Genomic DNA, 20,005 nt, shown 5'->3' on the forward strand with positions numbered 1-20,005 from the left:
TTTTTTGTTGTCGTTTTATTTATTTTTGAGAGAGAGAGACAGGGTACGAATGGAAGAGGGGCTGAGAGAGAGGGAGACACAGAATCTGAAGCAGGCTCCAGGCTCTGAGCCATCAGCACAGAGCCCAAATGCGGGGCTTGAACCCACAAAACGTGAGATCATGACCTGAGCCGAAGTCAGAGGCTTAACTGATTGAGCCACCCAGGCGCCTCCACTTAAATTAAAAAACAAACAAACAAACAAAAAAAACAAATCTTTTTTAAGGAAAACCCTTTAGACAATGTCCTAGGGTACTCACTCCCTACTGTTTGCTAGGACCCCTTCCTTGTACAGCTCGTTCAATGGAACTCAGGCATTAATTAAAACTTCAAGGCTTAAGTCCCATTTCAAACTTAAGAGCTCCAAATGTAAAGTTGTTTTATGAGTTCAAAGTTGGCAGTCTACCCAAGAAATTACTCTTCAAATCACTGTGTTCTAATGCTTAGAACACCCTAATGATTGCAATTTAAAGTGCATTAGCTAGTTTTAATTTTATCTTGCAATAATGTGGGCTTGTGCTTCTTACAGCAATGGAAACCATTTCCTACATCAAGACAGGCCAGTAAAATAAGCTTTTCCCCCCCAAAACAAAAACTAAGAATCAGACTGAAAAATTAAGTTACATCCTATAAAGAAAACGTCTTTCTATTGCATATAGCTGTACCTGAGATAAAACTACCCCAAGCTCTCTCCCTGTTTATTCAGTGCATCTATGTGACCAACACTGTGCCAGAGTGGAGTAGAGACACACGGTCCGCTGCATGGAAAACTCAAAAATTACCGTGTCCTAGGGCTAACACAGAACACGGTCCTGTAAATTTTGCTCCACGGAGAAGGATTTTGGTGAGCGGAGAGGAAATAAAGCTCATGTATGGTAGGCAAGAATGTAAAATAACGTAATCCACGTGGTTTATCCAAAAGAATTTGCTCATAAGCCACAGGAAGGCCACTCCTGTGGACAGGGGAGCTGTTCACAGGCTACACAGGTCTTTGCAACACAAACGGGCCACATTCTCACATTATCTTATGTAGAGAAAAATCAGATTCAACCCCAGATTTGTATGACCCAAGGGGAAAATGACACGCCAGCATCCCCCACCCAGAAAACACCATGCTTGGACACGCAAACAACCTGTGACCACTTCTTCACATCGTGCTCTGCCCTACCCCCCAACCCTCCTCCACCTCCCCCCGGGATACCCACTGGTATCTGGTTCAAGTACGCAAAGCAGTTCAGTGGGTCTGAGAAGACAGGTGAACATACCGGTAAGAGAGAACTTAGAAATGACTTTTGAAAGAATCTGGTTTCGAAGTTCACGGGTACAAAATTGAGTCCTCCACTCATCTTCTCTTGAAGACTAAGTATCCACAATACTCCTTTCACTCTCAAACTAAGTTGCTTTGTTAACGACAATGTTTTCAAGCAACATCAGAACTGACATCTTTCAAAAACTAAATACAAGCTACAAACCTCAGTAACTTGGGAGACTAATAAATTCACTTTCATCAAATGCCTCCCCCAGGCAGAGGAAATAAATAATAACCCCACAAGTTCACAAGAAAGCTGAAGGGACAGGCAAGTAACCAAATACAATACCAAGTAACAATTGCTCAGGGAGCTCAGAGGAAGTGTGCGGCCTCCGGAGCCGGCCGTCCCTGGTCCCTGCACCGTCCAGGGACGGAAGCAGGTCCCTCCAGCAGGTAACACTCTCACTGGGCCTTGCTGAAGGATGGGGGTCCGGGGGAAGGGGCTAGGAAGGCCGGCCAGGATGTGACCAAAAGATGCCAGGCATGGGAAGCTCGTGGCGCTAGGGCCTCGGAAAGGGAGAGCAGAATGTAGAATGTTCAGAGATTACAAATTGGAAAATGGGCCTGAGTTCCCCCACATGCTGGGATTAAAGCGTTTGTGGACTTTACTCTGGAATACGCGGCGTCCCGACAGCGACGGGGACACACCTACGCTGCAAGTGGCCAAACGTTCCGCTACAAGATAAACGTGTACCTATAGCAAGTAACTCTTCAGCTACGTTTTCCAACACGTACGAGTTGCCGGCGGTTATTTCCCGCAAAGATGTTCCCCCCACTCTGGGCCCTTTTCAGAGTATTTATGCTTTCACTATGAATCTTCAAAAGTTACAGGCGTGTCCTCCATAGCAAAGACTTCAGGGAAAAAGTCTCGGCTGGCAACTGCTTCCACTGACGATCCCACGCAGCCGTCTTCGGACCTGGAAGCCCACGTTCAACTGTACTTGAGCTGAAAGCAGCTCAGGTCCAAAAAAGTCCTGACGAAGAACCCCAGTCACGACCGACCAACTCATCTGCCGCTACTCTACACAAGACCTCGCCGCGGGACTCCGTGTCACCTGGCGAGTTCCTACACACCACCTTCAAAGAACACATGTCCACCTCCCTAGCAAATCCTAGCTTCCCCCCTCGACGGGTCGGAAGTGACAGCTCCAGAGCGGGGTCAGAGGAGCCCAAAGAGCGAGCGAGCGAGAATATTCCTCCGGGTCCAACGTGCTTCCACACCATTCCCGCAAGCTGGGTCCCGCTGTCACCTTGAAAACACGTCCCCCCCCCCCCTCCCCGCCCCTCGCAGGTGGGAGCGACGCCGATACCCATCACCTGTGGGTTTGCGGAAGGACAACCGACACTCTGCGAGGACGGCCGGGGCCCGAGGGGGGCCGAGGCCGGCGCCGCCGTCGGCGGAGGAACGGGGAGGGGTGGGGGACGCGCCCCGGAGGAGCCCTGAATCGAGGCTCGAGCCCAAACAAAAACAACCCGAAGTGGAGCGCGGCAGAGGTAGCAGATTGGGCGAGCCCGATCACGGCTGCCCATTGGAGAAGAGGGAAAACAGAGTCCCCCAATCGCGAGCGGCGGGGCTGCTCCCCTCGTGCGGCCGCGGGCCGCCCCGGCGCTGCCCGGCCCCGCGCTGCCCGGCGGCCGCTACCGCTCCCTTCCGGCGGCGGCGCCCACTGCAGGGCCCGCGCCCCCGCCCCGCCGCCGCCGCCGCCGCCGCCGCCGGCCGGCCGCCCAGCCGCCGCCGCTGCCGCCGCCCGCGCCGCGCCCCTCCCCCGGCCGCCCCCCCCTCCGCGCCCCGGGACCCCGGCCCCCGCCCGGCCCGGCGCCCCCGCTCCCGCCGGCCCGCCCCCAGCCCGCCGCCGTCGCCGCCGCCCGGCGCCCCCGCACGCCCGCGCCGCGCCTGCCCCCCCGCTCACCGCCGGGCGCTGCCCGCTCCTCCTCGGGGCGCGTCGCGGCCCCGCGGCCCGGCCGCCGCGCTGGGGGGGATCCGCGCTGCCGGGCGGCACTTTCCCGGCCCCCCAGAAAATTAATCACCAAAATATAATTCCCGAGAAAAATGGAGAGTAAAATCCAAGATGGCGGCGCCTGCCGCCGCAGCACCGTCCGCTCCATCCGCTGCCGGGAAATAAGTCCCAGCCGCGGCCGGAGCCCCCCGCCCCCACCGCGCCGCGCCCCCGCGTCCCCGCGCCCGGCCTCACCTCGCCTCTCGCGCGGCCGCGGCGCCCCAGAGGCCGCCTCCGCCGGGGGTCCGCGTCCCGGGTCCTGGCGCCGCGCGCGCCGCCGCCGGTGTCCGGGCGCCTTCACCTCATAGCCCCGGAGCCTCGCCTCTCGCGCCGCAGACGCGTCGCCGCCCCCGGTGAGCCGTCCGGACGCCGCCCGGGAACGGTGGAAGGACACGAAAAGGAGTGCCCTCGGCCGGGCGGAGGGACACCACGCCGCCTCGCGCCACCCCTGCCGCCTCTGTTGCTTTTACGGGCCTCGCGGGGGGGTGGGGGAGGCGGAGAAACACGGGCAGGAAACGAGTTCCTCGCTGGGTGCTCCCGGCGGCGGAGGGACAAAAAGCGAATTTTGAGGGAGCCCAGCCGAGTCGTCCCCTCGCTTCGCCCGCGGCGGAGGGATCCGCGCTGAGGGTCGGCAGGGATCCCTCCGCCCCTCGCTGCCCTTTAAATCGCGGCTGGAGGCGGCGTCGCTGCGCGCCCCTCGGGCGCCACCCCGACTGTGGGCCGCGTCGCGCGCTCTCGTCCCCTGCGAGGCCTGTGCGCCCGTTCCCCCGTGCGGGCCCTCGGCGCCGCTGCACCCGCCGGGGAACAGCTCCTGAGCCCGGACGGGGGGCAGCGCCGAGGGACGGGCGGACGGACGGGTGGGCGGGCTCGCTCCTCGCCCACCGGGGTGCCGGTGGCGCCGAGGGGAGGTGGCCCCACGCAAGGCGAGCTTCTTTGTTGTGAGAGTGGGTGTCGTTGGAGGCGCATGCACCCTTAACGACCGCATAGGGAGCCTGAGCATCCCCACGCGTAGTGTGGGAGGGAGCGTGCACTCACCAGGCCGCTGGCCTCCCGGCGTCAGCAGGCCGGCCGTGTCTTGAGCACCTACTGTGTGCCTGCCCGGCTCGCCGTGAAACCGGGCCGCCGCCGCTTCCCTCCCCGCCGAAGGTGCGGCCCCCCGCCCCCCTCCCCGGGACCTCAGGCAGGTGCGCAGGATGCCGAGGCTCTGGCACGCTCCAGGTGCCGCGCCGCGGTTAGAGGTTGAAGCACCGCCCTTCGGGCCCCGCAGCCTGAAAATAGTGGCTACAAAATTACAGTAACGAGAGTGGCACGTATACAGCCTTTACTGGCCAGTAGGCACCTCGCTCGGGGCTTTGATGCCCTGTCTCATGGACTGTCCACCACAACCCCCAGGAGGTGGGGACTGTGGCGGTTCTCGCTGACGCTGGAAACGAAGGCGCAGCGGGAAGGCGACCCCTAAGACAGCTAGTCCGGGCGTGAGCCGGAGCCCTTCTCCGGTCCTCCGGTGAAGAATGTGGACCTCAAGAAGGCCATTGGCCACACAGGGGGCAAATGCACGGAGGGGGTGCCTGAAGGTGTCCCCCTGGGCAGCGGAGACCCGAAGGGTGGGTTGGGGTGTGTTAGGGAAAGGGGGGGATTCGGAATCGTGGGGCCAACAAGTTCAAAGGCTTGGCGGGGAGGGGAGAGGCGGGAAGAGGCTCTGGCCTCTGGAACTGAGGGAGGCCCAGCCTAGCTCCTGCAGGGAGAGGTTGGCAGGGCAGGTGGATAGCCGGATCCCAGGAAGAGCCCCGTGTCTGCCTTGGTTTCCCCTGCCAACCAGAGCCTGGCGCAGAAGAGGCACACCGTAACAGATGATTCAGTGGATGGCCACGAGGGCTGTGGGCCAACTAACACAGGTGCTTACGTCATTTTCCCTCCTTGACCTTGAGTGGTAGACACCACGCTTATTATTCCTTCCACAGATGGGAAACTGAGGCACAGTGATTTACCAAGAGCCTGTGTGTAACAGGCAGAGGCAGGTCTAGATGTTCAAAACCAAAGCTCCTCCCACTGCCAGCACCTTCCTGCCCCACTTCCCCCTCCGGAGGCCAACTGGGCTTTGGGGGGGGGGGGCGGGGTGGCCGAGAGTGTGGGCAGAGTCTCACCACCCCTCAAGTAAAGCAGACCCAGGCACGTAGCCCGGATTCTACTGGATCAGAATTCACCTTGCCATGTTCCCCTCTGCAGACACAGCTAACAAACGATGACTTTGGTTTTGTTGTTAGTTTCCGATTTGTCATTAAACTTTCTTTCGGAGATTTTCATAGTGCTTGCTTCCGAATACTCAAATTACGTTCCAGAAACACTGAGATTGCCTTGGCCACCCCTCCCCCACCGGATGCCCACAGGAGGCGTGTACACCAGGGAGAGGGTGGGCCATCTGCCTGCAATGGGCAGCCGCAGCCCCGTGTGGGTCTTGGTGCCCAGGCCCCAAGTCCAACCATGCCTGAGCAGCTCTAAACAACCCTGAACACAAGTGTCCTCCCCACGCCAAGCTTCCAGAGTTCACCCCAACACAGACCCCCGGGACTGACGCTCAAACCCCCACCCCTATAAAGCCCCCCGGACTCCCAAGATGCTGGCACCTCCATTTATTCATGGCCCAGGGCCAGGCCAAGTGTTCTGGGCAGCGACTTGCAAGGGAGCAGGCCAGGCTCACAGCCTGGCAGGAGAGATGGGTGGGTAGACCCAAGCACGGCGTCCTCTCAGGCTCCCTAGTTCTGGATGCGTCCCTCCCTCCATCCCTTCCACCCCCACCCCCAGCCTCAGGGGTGGCTCGGGGGTGGGCCCGAGTTCTTGGCACAGCTTAGATGGGGCTTCGGGACCTTGATGAAGCCATGATAAAGGGAGGCCAGGGCTAAGCTGGGCAGAGGGCACAGCCTGGGGCAGTCCTCCTGGGGGAGACTGGAAATCTGACTTCCCTACAGTGAGCATGGCCAACTGGAGACCTCCTGCTGCCAGCTGGCAGGGGAGGGGTGGACGGGGGACAGGAAGTCGAGTGGCCAGACACCTGCCCAGCCCCCATGTGATAGGAGCCACTGGCATTTACACCGTGAAGCCTCTGGATGCCCCAGAGTGGAAGTGCTAAGCCACAGAGGCAGGGGGGCCCCCACCAGGCCTGGACAGATGGAAAGATATTAACAACTCTAAAGAAAGACTGAGTTGGCGGAAGGGGCCCGGCCAGCCCCGGAAGCTCCGGGAGTGCCGGCCCAGCCCCGAGCTGACCTGGGAGTGGCACCCTTGCCAGGGCACTGGCTGAGGCCACAGAGCCCGTTCCGGTCCTCCCAGCGGGGCCGCGGGGCACTCCAGAGACCCGGCCTGGTCCCACCAACCCTGCTTCACTCTCCAGTTTCCCCTCGTCGAATGCCGGGTTCACCCAGCGACTGGCTGGCAGGGATTTGCTTAGTGGAATCTTGTGTCTGCAGGGAGGGCCTGCAGGTCAGGCTGACCCCAGAATTCCAGGCTGGGTGGCGGTGGCTTCTTGTAAATTGATGTGTTGACCTTTGAGCTCTGCATAGGAGTCTCACCAGTCCCCCACCCCTACCCAGAAGACAGGGCTGTCCTGATGAGAGCAGGTGTCCAAGGCTAGACCCCGTTGGATGGCTGCTGGCTCCCTGGCCAGCTGCCTAAGCACCACTAGGCCCCCTGCCCCATCCCTGCCTTCCACCTGCCCTCACACCGCTCACCTCTCCTTTGCCAGATGAGGAGACGGAGCCTCTGAAAGACCGGGTGACCTGCCCACGGCCACAGAGTCAACAGCAAGAAGACTTTACGGCAGCTTCGACCAGGGGCACAGGTCTGACCTGGATTTGAATCCCAGCTCTGCAGCTTACCAGCCGTGTGATTTGGGGCAAACGATGCAGCCCGTCTACACCCCATCCCTTCACCTGTGAAACGTGCCGGTCCTTGGTCTGCCCAGATCTCACTCGTATCTTTAAAACCGTCCATACGCTGGGGCACCTGGGTGGCTCAGTCGGTTAACCGTCTGACTTCAGCTCAGGTCATGACCTCGCGGTCCGTGGGTTCGAGCCCCGCGTCGGGCTCTGGGCCGACAGCTCAGAGCCTGGAGCCTGTTTCAGATTCTGTGTCTCCCTCTCTCTCGGCCCCTCCCCTGCTCGCTCACTCTCTCTTGCTGTCTCTCTCTCTCTCTCTTTCTCCAAAATAAATGAATGTTTAAAACAATTTGTTTTAATTAAAAAACAAAATTCTATATCCAAGGGTGGTTACCTGGGAAGGAAGGCTGTGAAATCTCTCAAGCTGGATGTCTAAGTTCTGTACAAATTACTCCATGTAAATTATGCGCTCAAAAAAGAGGGGGGGATTCTGGGGGCGGGGGGAGTCAATTGAGCGGGCCACTGCTCAAGGAAAACTTCTCCAGTTTCTCCATGACTTGTCCTGCAACTGAGTACATTCTGCAAAATAGTGTTTCCTTGGGTGTTTCCCAGACGTCGCTTCTGAGAATGACCCAGGTTCAACGCGCAGGCTCAGGGTCCAAAGTGCAGGTGAGGGAAGATCCTCCCTCCTCCCTCTGCTCCTCCCTCTGAGCACCGGCAGCGCTGGGGGTTAAGTGAAGGGGGGCAGGAAAACTGCTTCAGCTCCTAAGAGACTTGATGGAAGCTTCCACCACCAGGTGAGCTTCCCCGCCGCAGGCCCTCGGGCGTCTCCCAGCTGCTGTCTGGCCTAGACTGGACTCAAAGCCTCCAGCCAATTTTCAGTTGCCCTTGGCTTTCCTGGCCAGGGTATTGTCTCCTGCATGTGGCATCAGGGTTTTCTCTATTTCATCGCCCTTAATTCCCCCATCATTCCTCACAGATACGCTTTGGGCTATTGGCTTTTCCCTTGGTAAATTCCTATAGGGCGGGTGTTTTCGGAATCAAAAGGAGAGATGATTTTCCTCTAGAGCACTCTGGGTGGCCAGGCAGAGAAGGGGAATGGGGCCGAGGCCCCGGGCACTCGGAGTGGAGACGCTGGCTTGAGTTAGGGGCCCCTTGGAGGTTCGAGAAAGCCTTAGGGTAGGGAAGGGAGCTAGCTCACCAAGGGGGGAAGAAGGGGCTTTGACTCTCTCACTGTGAAATCATTCTTTTTTTTTTTCTTCTTCTTTATCAATCGCTACATCTAACGTGGGTCTCGAACTCATGACTCTGAGATCGAGAGTCACGTGCTCTTTCGACTGAGTCAGCCAGGCGTCCCTGTGAGATCATTCTCGATCTTTAATCAAAGAGTAAAAGAGAGGCACCTGGGTGGCTCAGTCAGTTCAGTGTCTGACTCTTGACTTCAGCTCAGGTCATGATCTCATGGTTTGTGAGATGGAGCCCCGTGTCAGCGCAGAGCCTGCTTGGGATTTTCTCTCTCCCTTACTCTGTCCCTCCCCCGCTTGCGTGCACTCTCTCTCTCTCTCTCTCTCTCAAAATAAATAAATAAACTTGAAAAAAAAAAAAAGAAAGAAATGTGACAAGTCCCCAGTGAACCAACTGAAAGAATAAGCGACAAAGAGAATCTTTCTTTGTCCCCTCAATCCACAAGCATAAAATCTACTCCCCAGCCCCCAGGCGTTGCCCCCGGAGGGGCCCAGGCCTTGGCAAGGACCCTCGGGAAACAGAACCTTCTGTGACCCAGACTAGAGCTCAGTTTGGGGCGTGAGTTGGCCTGAGCCAGCTGGGGGAACCAGCAAGAACTTTCTGGAGAGAAGGACGTCTCTAGGGGAAGGCCAAGTGAACATGCTGATACATCCAGGGGGGGTGGGGCAAATGCGTCCCAGGGTGTTACACGCAGTGGCTCGGCAGGCCGGGCACAGGTTCCACCCACACTCCTAGCACCACCCGAGGCAGCCGCGGCCACACTCTGGTCCAGGTCCCTGGCCTCCTGCATCTGTGGCTCTGGAGGTAGAGCTGGTCGTACGGGATCTCGATCCAGCTTGATCCCAGGCTCAGACTCTTCGTAGGGTAGACCTCTTTCCGCCAAGCAAAGGAGAATCTTTCGATCTGGAAAGGGCTCGGCTCAGAGGGAGGTGACTGTCTTCCTCATTTGTGTTCGTCTCCTGTGGCTTAAAACAACAGAAGATTATTCTCTCACAGTCTGCAGGCCAGAAGTCCAAAATCAAGGTGTGGGCAGGGTGCTCCCTCTGGGAGCCCTAGGAGAGGATCCTTCCTGTCTCTTCCAGCTGCTGGGGGCTCCTTGCCTCTTGGCTGCGCGCCTCCAGCCTCTGCCTCTGTCTCTGCACGGCTCCTCCCCCACGTGTCTCTCTGTGTCAAATCCCCCTTACCTCTCTTTTATGGCAGTTGTCATTAGATTTAGGGCCCACCGAGAGCATCCAGAATGATCTATCTCCCCTGGAGAGCCTTAATTAAAATTATATCTGCAAAGATGCTTTTTCCAAATGAAGTCACGTTTGCAGTGACACAGACATATCTTTCGCGGGGGAGGGGGCACCAGTCAACCAAATTCCATCATTATCTTTTTTGATGCCTGCATTGTCCCCAGTTGGGCCGATGGGAACCAATTCACACTGGCTTTGGCCCCATTTTATGCGCCTCTGTTGTTCTTTGAGCCTCTGCCCCAGGAGCAGTCATTTCTTCAAGGAGCAGCCAAGCTCTGGGTCCCAGGCACGCCCAGGGCCACGGAGCGGCTCCCTGGCCCTCTCGATGGACCCAGCCACAGACCACGCGTGTCTGTGTATACGTGTGTACATAAATATGACATGCATTGGCATATACATAATCTGCACACACACTGACATCTATATTTCTTTACCTAAAAGTGTATATAAACACAGATTTCAATCTAATTCCAATACAGAACTATAGGTTCATTTTCATTTTTCTCCCTTTCCGTGTTTGTGACTCCCTTCACCAACAGTTAGGATCCCTGACTACTGTCTTTGTCCGGGCTGCTAAAATACAATACCACAGGCTAGGAGGCTTAAACAACAGACATTTATAAACAACATCTATTTCTCACGATTCTAGAAGCTGGGAAATCCAAATCAAGGTGCGAGCAGACTACGTGACCCTGCGTGAGGACCTGCTTCCTGGTTCACAGTCGGCCATTTTCTTGCTGTGTCCTCACTCAGCAGAGGGGACGAGGGAGCTCTCTGGGGTCTCTTGTAGGAGGGCACTGATTCCATTCATGAGGCCTCCTCCCTCGTGTCCTGGTCGCCTCCCCAAAGCCCCACGTCCCGATGCCATCACTCTGGGTATGAGGTTTCTGTATATGAATTTGGGGGGGGGGGTCACAGACGTTCGGTCGTTACTTACTTTGGTTGCCCCAGATTTGGCCAGTGGAAACCCCTTCAAGATGGCACCTGTCCCTTTGGACATGTTCCTGTGATTCTTAGAATACTTCTTACTTTGCGAAGTCACAAGAGATCTTAGGATCAACTGGTACTTCCCCTGCCCCGCTCCTTGAACCAGTCATTTCTCTAAGAAGAGCTGCTTTCTGTTGGTGGAGAATGGATTTAGAAAGCAAGGCCTTGGTGCCAGGCAGGTTCATTTCCCCTGGTGTATCATTGTTTCTAGGCTATCTTAGCTTCTAGGCTTATCTTACATGGCAGAAAATATACGGGAGTCACAGAACACACACACATACACGTACATATTTCACATATAACTATTATTGTTTCTACACAGTCTGTCAGTCAAAAACGATGGTGGCTCAGTCGGGTAAGCGTCTGACTTCAGCTCAGGTCACGATCTTACGGTTGGTGAGTTCGAGCCCCGCGTCGGGCTCTGCGCTGACAGCTCAGAGCCTGGAGCCTGCTTTGGATTCCGTGTCTCCCTCTCTCTCTGCCCCACCTCCGCTTGTGCTGTCTCTGTTTTTCAAAAACCCAGACCAAACAAAAAAGCCCGATGAGTTCATCTCCCTTCCCCAATGGTGAGAGGCCTGACTCCCATTCACCTCAATAGATGTACTCACTATTTGCTCAAGTCTAAAAGACACAGAAGGCAGCTTCAAAATTACCGACCCACTCTACCATAGAAAGCAACCCTGTTCAATATCTGTTTCTGTGATTCATTCAGGTTGTTGGATGTATGAGGGGTTTGCTTCTTTTTTTTTTTTTAAACAAGTTTATTTTTTTAAGTAGATTCTACACCTAACATGGGGTCCCAGCTCAGGACCTGGGATCAAGAGCCACTTACACCACCAACCGAGCCAGCCAGGCGGCCCGGGAGTTTGCTGAGTTTTATTGCTGAGAAGTGATTTCTTGCCATGCCTACAGCGAGTAGATTCCATGACTCGTCCGCCTCTTCCCCGGCGGTGGACTTTTGGATTGCTTCCGGTTTGGGGTGTTGTGAATGCAACCACCAGGAACATTCGCGCACAGGTCTTTTTGTGGGGACGTATTTTCGCTTCTCTTGGGTAGATATCTCTGAGTAGAATGACTGCGTCAAAGGGTAGGTGTGTGTTTAATTATGAGAAACTGCCACACCTTTCCCCAAGGGACGGCACGGTCCTCCACCCCCACCGGCACAGTGGGAAGGTTCTGTTGTTTCGCATCCTCACCAGCATTTGACATGATACTGTCAGTCTTTTTATTTTAGGTCTGGCCATTTTAGGGGGTGTGGAATAACATTTCATTGTGGTCATAGTTTGCATTTCTCTGATGACTAAGGGTGCTGAGCATTCTTTTTACGAGCTCATTGTCCATTGTGTATCTTCCTTTGGCAAAGTGTCTGTTCCAATCTTTGGCCAACTGTTTAACTGGATTTTGTCTTATCATTAGTGAGTTATAAGCATTCTTTTTTTTTTTAATTTTTTTTTTAATGTTTATTTATTTTTGAGGGAGACAGCCTGTGAGCAGGGGAGGGGCAGAGAGAGAGGGAGACACAGAATCCGAAGCAGTCTCCGGGCTCCGAGCTGTCAGCACAGAGTCCGATGCAGGGCTTGAACTCACACACCGTGAGATCATGACCTGAGCCGAAGCCGGACGCTTAACCGACAGAGCCACCCAGGCGCCCCATAAGCATTCTTTATGTGGATACAAGTTTATATGTGTGTGTGTGTGTGTGAACCACCTTATTCTAAAAACTTGGACAAGTTAGATGAGATGGGCGTATTTCTGGAAAGACAAAGTACTATGGATAACAAAGAAGAAATACAAAATTGAATAGCCCAATAGGTGTACCTATCAAAGTAATCGAATTCATTATGAAAAACTTTGTCCGGGTGCCTGGGTGAGTCTGTCAGTTAAGCATCCGACTTCGGCTCAGGTCATGATCTCAGGGTCTGTGAGTTCGAGCCCCGCGTCGGGCTCTGTGCTGACAGCTCGGAGCCTGGAGCCCGCTTCGAATTCTGTGTCTCCCTCTCTCTGACCCTCCCCCTCTAGTATTCTGTCTCTGTCTCTCTCTGTCTTAAAACTAAACACACACACACACACACACACACACACACACAAAGAAAAACTCTGTCTCTCTTTCTCTTTCTTTCTCACACACACACACTCACACACATGCACACTCTCCAGGCCTAGATGTCTTCACTGGTCCATTCTAGTGTTTATTTAAGGGAGAAATAGCATAAGTCTCATACAAACTGTTTCGGAACACAGAAGAGAAGGGAATACCTTCCAACTCATTCTGTAAACCTAGCTCCATCCCAATGCCCACATCGGACAAAGACGTTGCAAGAAAATAAAACAGCACACCGTCTTTCATGACACACGGGCAAATATTCTTTCCATTTAGAAAACGAACTTATTTAAATATAAGGCCAAAGTGTTTGAGGCCATCAACAGGAAAATGGGCAACATCCCTGGCAGGGAAAGGGGCATATTTAGTGGAAAGAGCCCTGCCATCGCTGATGCTCGGAACTGGATGCCAGAAATTCCACCGCTGTGGTCCCCTCCCCCAGCCCAGCGGTGGTGGGGGAAGGGGGTGAGGCCACAGTGAGGATGAGAGTGGGGACAGAGGCCTGGCTTCGAACTCCTCACCCTCTAGTCACTCCAGTAAGGAAGAGATGTGCTCTGGCTTTCATCCCTTCATTACACAAATATTTACGGACCGTCTCCTTTCTGCCAGGACCTACGCTAAGTAAGGGCTAGGGACAAAGTGACTCCTGCTGTCATCGTGCTTCCAGTCTCCTGGGTGAGACAGAGCCAAGGCAAAAAGACCCGTCGGGAGAAGGAGGGAGGCAGGGTGGGGCCGAGGAGGGCGGGGCCGAGGAAGAGAACTGTTTCAGAAGCGGCCACAGCCCAGCTCCACCCGGGGCCTCCTGGGACCTCAGCGGGCACAGGTACCAGGCCCTCCCAGGCCAGCCCTGGCTGCTCTCCTGCAGGAAGCCTTTGTCCCCCCATCTCAAACAGTCCAGAGCCAGCGTTGAAGACACCTGGCCATTGGCGCCCTGCTGGGACCTGGGAGGGCAGGCTCCAGGCAGAAGGCAGGTGGCAGGTCGTGGAAAGAGATACTGGCTTCATTCCCCTGGGTGCTGGCCACCAGGGAGCTCAGGAGGATGAAAGGGCCTCAGGGAAACAGAGCCAGCCCATCCCCTGGCCTTGAGGGAGGCCTCTTCCATGCAAATATTCTTTTTTTTTTTTATTTTAAATTTTTTTTTTCAACGTTTATTTATTTTTGGGACAGAGAGAGACAGAGCATGAACGGGGGAGGGGCAGAGAGAGAGGGAGACACAGAATCGGAAACAGGCTCCAGGCTCTGAGCCATCAGCCCAGAGCCTGACGCGGGGCTCGAACTCACGGACCGCGAGATCGTGACCTGGCTGAAGTCGGACGCTTAACCGACTGCGCCACCCAGGCGCCCCATTATTCTTAATAATATATATTAGCAAAATAAACCCAGCGATATGCACGAAAGATAAAACCACATGATGGCAGGGGCGCCTGGGTGGCTTCATCTGTTAAGCGTCCAACTCTTGATTTCAGCTCAGGTCATAAACTCACGGTTGTGAGATCCAGCCCTGCGTGGGGCTCCTTGCTGGGTGAGGAGTCTGCTTGAGAATCTCCTCCCTCTCCCTCTGCCCTTCTATCCCCCCACCATCTCAAATAAAAAAAAAATAAAATTAAAACAAAAAAACCCACAGCTGATATCACACTTCATGGTTAAAGAGCATTAGGCTTTCTGCCTGGATGGGGAACACACTGGCTACATTTACCCCCACACTTCTGCTCAACACATACCCCAGGGCCTGACCAGTGCAATAAGTTAAGAGAGAAACTTAAAAAAAAATTTTTAACTTTTATTTATTTTTGAGAGACAGAGCATGAGCTGGGGGAGGAGCAGAGAGAGAGGCAGACAGAGAATCCCAGGCAGGTTCCAGGCTAGCTGTCAGCACAGAGCCCGACCCGGGGCTCAAACCCATGAACCGTGAGATCAGGACCTGAGCTGAAGTCAGATGCTCAACCGACTGAGTCACCCAGGCGCCCCAAGAGAAAAATTCTAAAGCATAAAGATTAGAAAGGAAGAAGTAACCGTCCCTGCTAGTAGATAGCATGATTATTTACATAGTATATCACATAATAACAACTCGTTAGTAGAACTAATGCATGAATTTAGAGAAGTCACGGAATACAAGGTCAGTCTAAAAAAATCAAGCGTATTTCTCTAAACCGACAACAAACTGGAAAAAGAAATTTTAAAAACAATTTCATTTACAACAGCATTTAATCCTTAGGGCTAAGTTTCACAAACGCTATGCAAGACCTCCATGTTAAAAATTGCCAGACGTGTCTTAGAGAAACAAAGGAAGACCCACTTAAATGGAGAGAGATATCCTCTCTATGGATTAGACGAGAACAAAGAACTCAGTTTTAAAAAATGGACAACAGATCTGGGGCACCTGTGTGGCTCAGTCGGTTAAGCGTCAGACTTCCGCTCAGGTCACGATCTCACGGTTTGTGAGTTCGAGCCCCGCGTCGGGCTCTGTGCCGGCAGCTCGGAGCCTGGAGCCTGCTTCAGATTCTGTGTCTCCCTCTCTCTTGGCCCCTCCCCCGCTCTCTCTCTCTCTCTCTCTCTCTCTCTCTCAAAAATAGACAAAACATCAAAAAAAAATTTTTTTACAGAAATGACCAAGATGTCATACAACAGGTATAAGGATAAAGAGACTGTGGTACGTCCAGAAAATGGAATATTCTTCAGTGATCAAAAGAAATGAGCTATTAAGCCACAAAAGGATATGGAGGAGAAGCCAACGAGCAAAGACCACATACTATGAGATTCCAACTGTAAGACATTCTAGAAAAGATTAAATGGTAGAGACAGTGAAAATTTCCGTGGTTTCCAGGGATTTGGGGGAGGGGGGAGGGGTGTAGGCAGAGCAAAGGGACTTCTGGGATGTGCAGCTGTTCTGTGTGCCACGGTGACGGTGGATTCATAGAATGCGCCACACCCATGCGGAAACTTAACGTAAAATATGGGCTTCAGTTAGCAATAATGTGTCAACGTTGGTTGATTGATGAGTGAAACAAATGTGCCCCACGATCGCACAATGTCAGTGATACAGGAAACTCTGGGGGTGGGGCGGGCGGTATATGGGAACTTCTGTATTGTCAATTTTTCTGTAGACCTAAAACTGTTCTAAGAGAAATAAAGTCGAGGGGCGCCTGGGTGGCTCAGTCCGTTAAGCGTCCGACTTCAGCTCAAGTCACGATCTCCCGGTTGGCGAGTTTGAGTCCCCCGTCGGGCTCTGTGCGGACAGCTCGGAGCCTGGAGCCCGCTTCGGATTCTGTGTCTCCTTCTCTCTGCCCCTCCCCTGCTCCTGCTCTGTCTCTGTCTGTCTCTCTCTCTCTCTCAAAAATAAATAAAACATTTAAAAAATTAAAAAAAAAAAAAGAAAGAAAGTCGATTCGTTTAAAAAACCAACTGAACAGAGGATTTGAGTTTGCTGATCACAAACGCCTTTTGTACCCTGCTGGGCTCCTGAATTAGTGTCACGTGCGCGAGGCAGGCCTCGGTTGGCTCCCTGATGCTGTGTTCCAGGCCGAATGGAACACGCTGGACTAGAGAGAGAAGAGAGCAGCTCTGCAGGGAACGGCAGAAAGTCGAGGCGGGGTAGCGGCGTGTCCAGACAGAGCTTGGAGAAGAGCCGTTTTCGTTACTTTGTCTTTCCAGTCCCCTGTTGCTAACTCTGGGGCGGGCTAGCAGGCCTTCCTGCCCGTGGGTTCCATATGACATCCGTGAAGTGGGACAGCATGATATCAACCTCGAAGGAAAACTGGGGGGACTCGGGGGCAGTGGTGTTGGCATTCAGTGAACGTCAGCTCTGACTCAGTCACCGTTTTTCCACCTTCAAGTCGTTCCGATAAGCCCCCCTTGGGCCCTACCTGTTTTTAATTTTTATGTTTGAGAGAGAGAGAGAGAGAGAGCACAAGCGGGGGGAGGGGCAGAGAGAGAGGGAGACCCAGAACCCGAGGCAGGTTCCGGGCTCTGAGCTGTCGAGCACGGAGCTCGATGCGGGGCTTGAACCTATGAGCCGCGAGATCGTGACCTGAGCCGAAGTCGGACGCTTCACTGACGGAGCCGCCCAGGCACCCCGTGAAATTTTTTGTATTGTAAGTAAAAGAGGCTTGACGACGACGAGAATGTTCACCAAGGAGTGGCTGAGCTGGTTGGCCATGGGCTACAAGCCCGAGAAAGAGGATAGAAGACCAGATTGAGGGGTTCTGGGTCCCGCCAAAATGGGTCCAGGGGAGTCTATGCAGGCTTCCGCAGGGTCTCTCAGTCTTGGCTCTCTTGACATCTGCAGCCAAAGGGTTCATTGTCCCGGGATCTGTCCTGCATCTTGTAGGATGATTAGCAGCATCCCACCCACCGCTGTCCCTGGTTGTGACAAAAATGTCTCCAGACATGGCCAAACGCCCTCTGGGGACAGCATCACCCCCGTGGAAGAGCCACTGGCTTAGAGAGGGGCTGGTCTGAGTCCCGCAGTTCCTGGTGGCAGGAAGATCCCGGCGTGGCCATGGGAGTGGGCGGCCGGACCAGAGGCAGGAAGAGAACCCACGAGATAAAGGGGTCAAAGGATCGGGAAGCTACCAGGTTCCGGCAAGAAGGTGCCGTGAGGTCACCTGAAAACTTCTCTGCTCACAAACACCCAAGATCGTTTCTAATGCACGGCTGAGCTTGTTTGCTTGCTTTTAATCGAACATCATTTTGTTGGGGTTGGTTTTGGTAGACGCTTCTGGGAGGTTTCCCACGTGTGTCCCACCGCAGTGAGCGTGTGGAGCTGTCCCCCTGCCCCCGCGTTCCTCATGCTACCTGTTCAGAGTCAAGCCGTCCCCTAACCCCTGGCAACCGCTGGCCTGTTCTCCATCCTCTTCTAGAATGTCCGGTCAATGGAGCTCTTCAGTACATAACCTTTTGAGGCTGGCTTGTTTCACTCAGCACAATGCTTTTGAGAGCCTTTCACGTCGCCGGTGCGTTAACAGCTGGTTTCTTTGTGTCGCTGGGCCGTATTCCAGTGTGTGGCTGTTTGTCCGTTTGTCGGTCTGTGCCTCGGTCGCAGGATGTTTGGGTTGTTTCCAGTTATTTGCTGCGATGAATAATGCTGCCCTAAACATTCACGGACGGGTTTTGGTGTGAATGGAAGTTTCCGTTTCCTTGGGTAAGCAACCGGGAGTGCCATTGTTAATGGCACCTGCAGGTAAGCAGTCATAAGTCAAAGGTACATACTACAAAGCGACCACCGAAATAGGAAACCAAAGAGTGTTAGCTGATAAGCCCAACAGAGGAGATACAACGGAATTCTAAGAAATATGCAATTCCTACAGGGGCGCCTGGGTGGCTCAGTCAGTTAAGCGTCTGTCTTTGGCTCAGGTCACGATCTCGTGGTTTGTGGGGTCGAGCCCTGCGTGCTGACAGCTCAGAGCCTGGAGCCTAATTGGGATTCTGGGTCTCCCTCTCTCTCTCTGCCACTCCCCCACTTGCGCTCACTCTCTCTCTCCAAAATAAATAAACATTAAAAAAATTTTTTTTAATACGCCCCTATGTACTCTCTCCGAGAAACAAACTTTAAATATAAAGGCACAGCTAGGTTGAAGGCAAAAAAAAAAAAAAAAAAAAGGAAAAAGATATACCACGCTAACACCAGTACAAAGAAATCTGGGGAGGTTTTATTAGTATTGAAGGAGGTTTTAGGGGGAATGTTACCAGATATCCCTAATTTTCTTTCAGTGTGAGAAGTAGGTCATTTTATCAAGGGGACATAACATTCCTAAATGTTTATGTGTCTAATAACAGACCTTCAAAATACATGAAGGGAGAAGTGAAAGAAATATAAGAAAGAAAGCACAAATCCACAGTTTCAGCTGGAGATTTAACACCTCGGTCTCAATAGTTGATAGAACGTGTAGATGGAAAATCGGTAAAGATATAGAAGGAGTTAAACATTATCACATGGCTTGACTTATCAGCATTTATAGAACACATCATCTAACAACAGCAGAATACATTCTTTTCATGCCCACGTGTTAGACCATATCCTGAGCCATAAAACAAGTCTCAATAAATTTAAAAAGATTCCCTTTATACAAAGTACATTCTCTGACTACAATGGAATTGAATTAGAAATGAATGACAGAAATAGCTTTGGAAATTCTCCAAATTCGCTAAACAACACACTGATAATAGATCAAAAGCTCAGAAGGGAAATCAGAAAGTGTTTTGAACTGAATGAAAATGAAACACAGCACATCAAAATGTGTACCTAAAGTAGTATCTGGGAGGGAATATAAAACACTAAATTAGGTATACTAGAAAAGAAGATGGGGAGCCTGGGGGGGCTCAGTTGGTTGAGCGTCCAACTTCGGCTCAGGTCATGATCTCACAGCTTGTGGGTTCCATCTCATAGCCCCGCATAGGGCTCTGTGCTGACAGCTCGGAGCCCGGAGCCTGCTTTGGATTCTGTGTCTCCCTCTCTCTCTGCCCCTAACCCACTCGCATTCTGTCTCTGTCTCTCTCAAAAATAAATAACCGTTAAACATTTTTTTAATTAAAAGGAAAAAAGGAAAGAAGAAAGGTCTCAAAGACTTCAACTTCCATGTGAAGAAACCAATAAGAGAAGATTCAATTAAACTCAAAATAAGCAGAAGAAAGGAAATACCGAAGATGACATTCAAATGAATGAAATAGAAAACTGAAACAATAGAGAAAAATAAACTAATTCAAAAGTGATTTTATGAGACCAATAAGATTTATAAGTCTTTAGCTATATTGATCAAGAATAAAGGCGAGAAAGAGGGCCTGGGTGGCTCAGTTGGTTAAGCGTCTGACTCTTGATTTTTGGCTCAGGTCAAGATCCCAGGGCCATGGGATCGAGCCCTGTGGGGGACTCCACACTGAGTGTGTAGCCTGCTTAAGATTCTCTCTCTTCTGCTGCTCTTCTCCCTGCTCGCACTCTCTCTCTCTAAAAAACAATAAAATAAATACAATAAAGGAGAGCAGATACAAATTAATAATTTCATTCATGAAAGAGGTGACTCACTCTAAGATTTACACATGTTAAAAGAGTAGTAAGAATTAGGAACAACGTGCTACAAATTCAGTAACTTAGCCAAAGCAGACAAGTTCCTTGAAAGACACAAGTTAGTAAAACTCACTCAACTGGGCTGCCTGGGTGGCTCAGTTGGTTAAGTGACCGACTCAGGTCTGTATGGGACTCAGGTCCATATGGGAATCTCCACT

General features: G+C 52.9%; 1 protein-coding gene across 2 annotated transcripts in view; it reads right to left on the minus strand.

Moving 5' to 3' along the window:
- KMT5B (lysine methyltransferase 5B) overlaps positions 1-3,872 on the minus strand; it is a 58,614-nt gene extending 54,742 nt beyond the window's left edge. Inside the window, exon 1 of one of the 2 annotated variants that reach the window (XM_030333664.1) lies at positions 3,540-3,872. The gene's annotated coding sequence lies outside the window, so the exon portion shown is untranslated. Of the gene's footprint in view, positions 1-3,257; positions 3,439-3,539 lie in introns of those variants that run through there. The other variant, XM_030333665.1, reaches the window with a different exon arrangement.
- Between the last annotated feature and the right edge of the window lie 16,133 nt (positions 3,873-20,005).

This window comes from Lynx canadensis, chromosome D1 (genome assembly GCF_007474595.2).
Source record: "Lynx canadensis isolate LIC74 chromosome D1, mLynCan4.pri.v2, whole genome shotgun sequence".
In the NCBI taxonomy this organism is placed as follows: Eukaryota; Metazoa; Chordata; class Mammalia; order Carnivora; family Felidae; genus Lynx; species Lynx canadensis.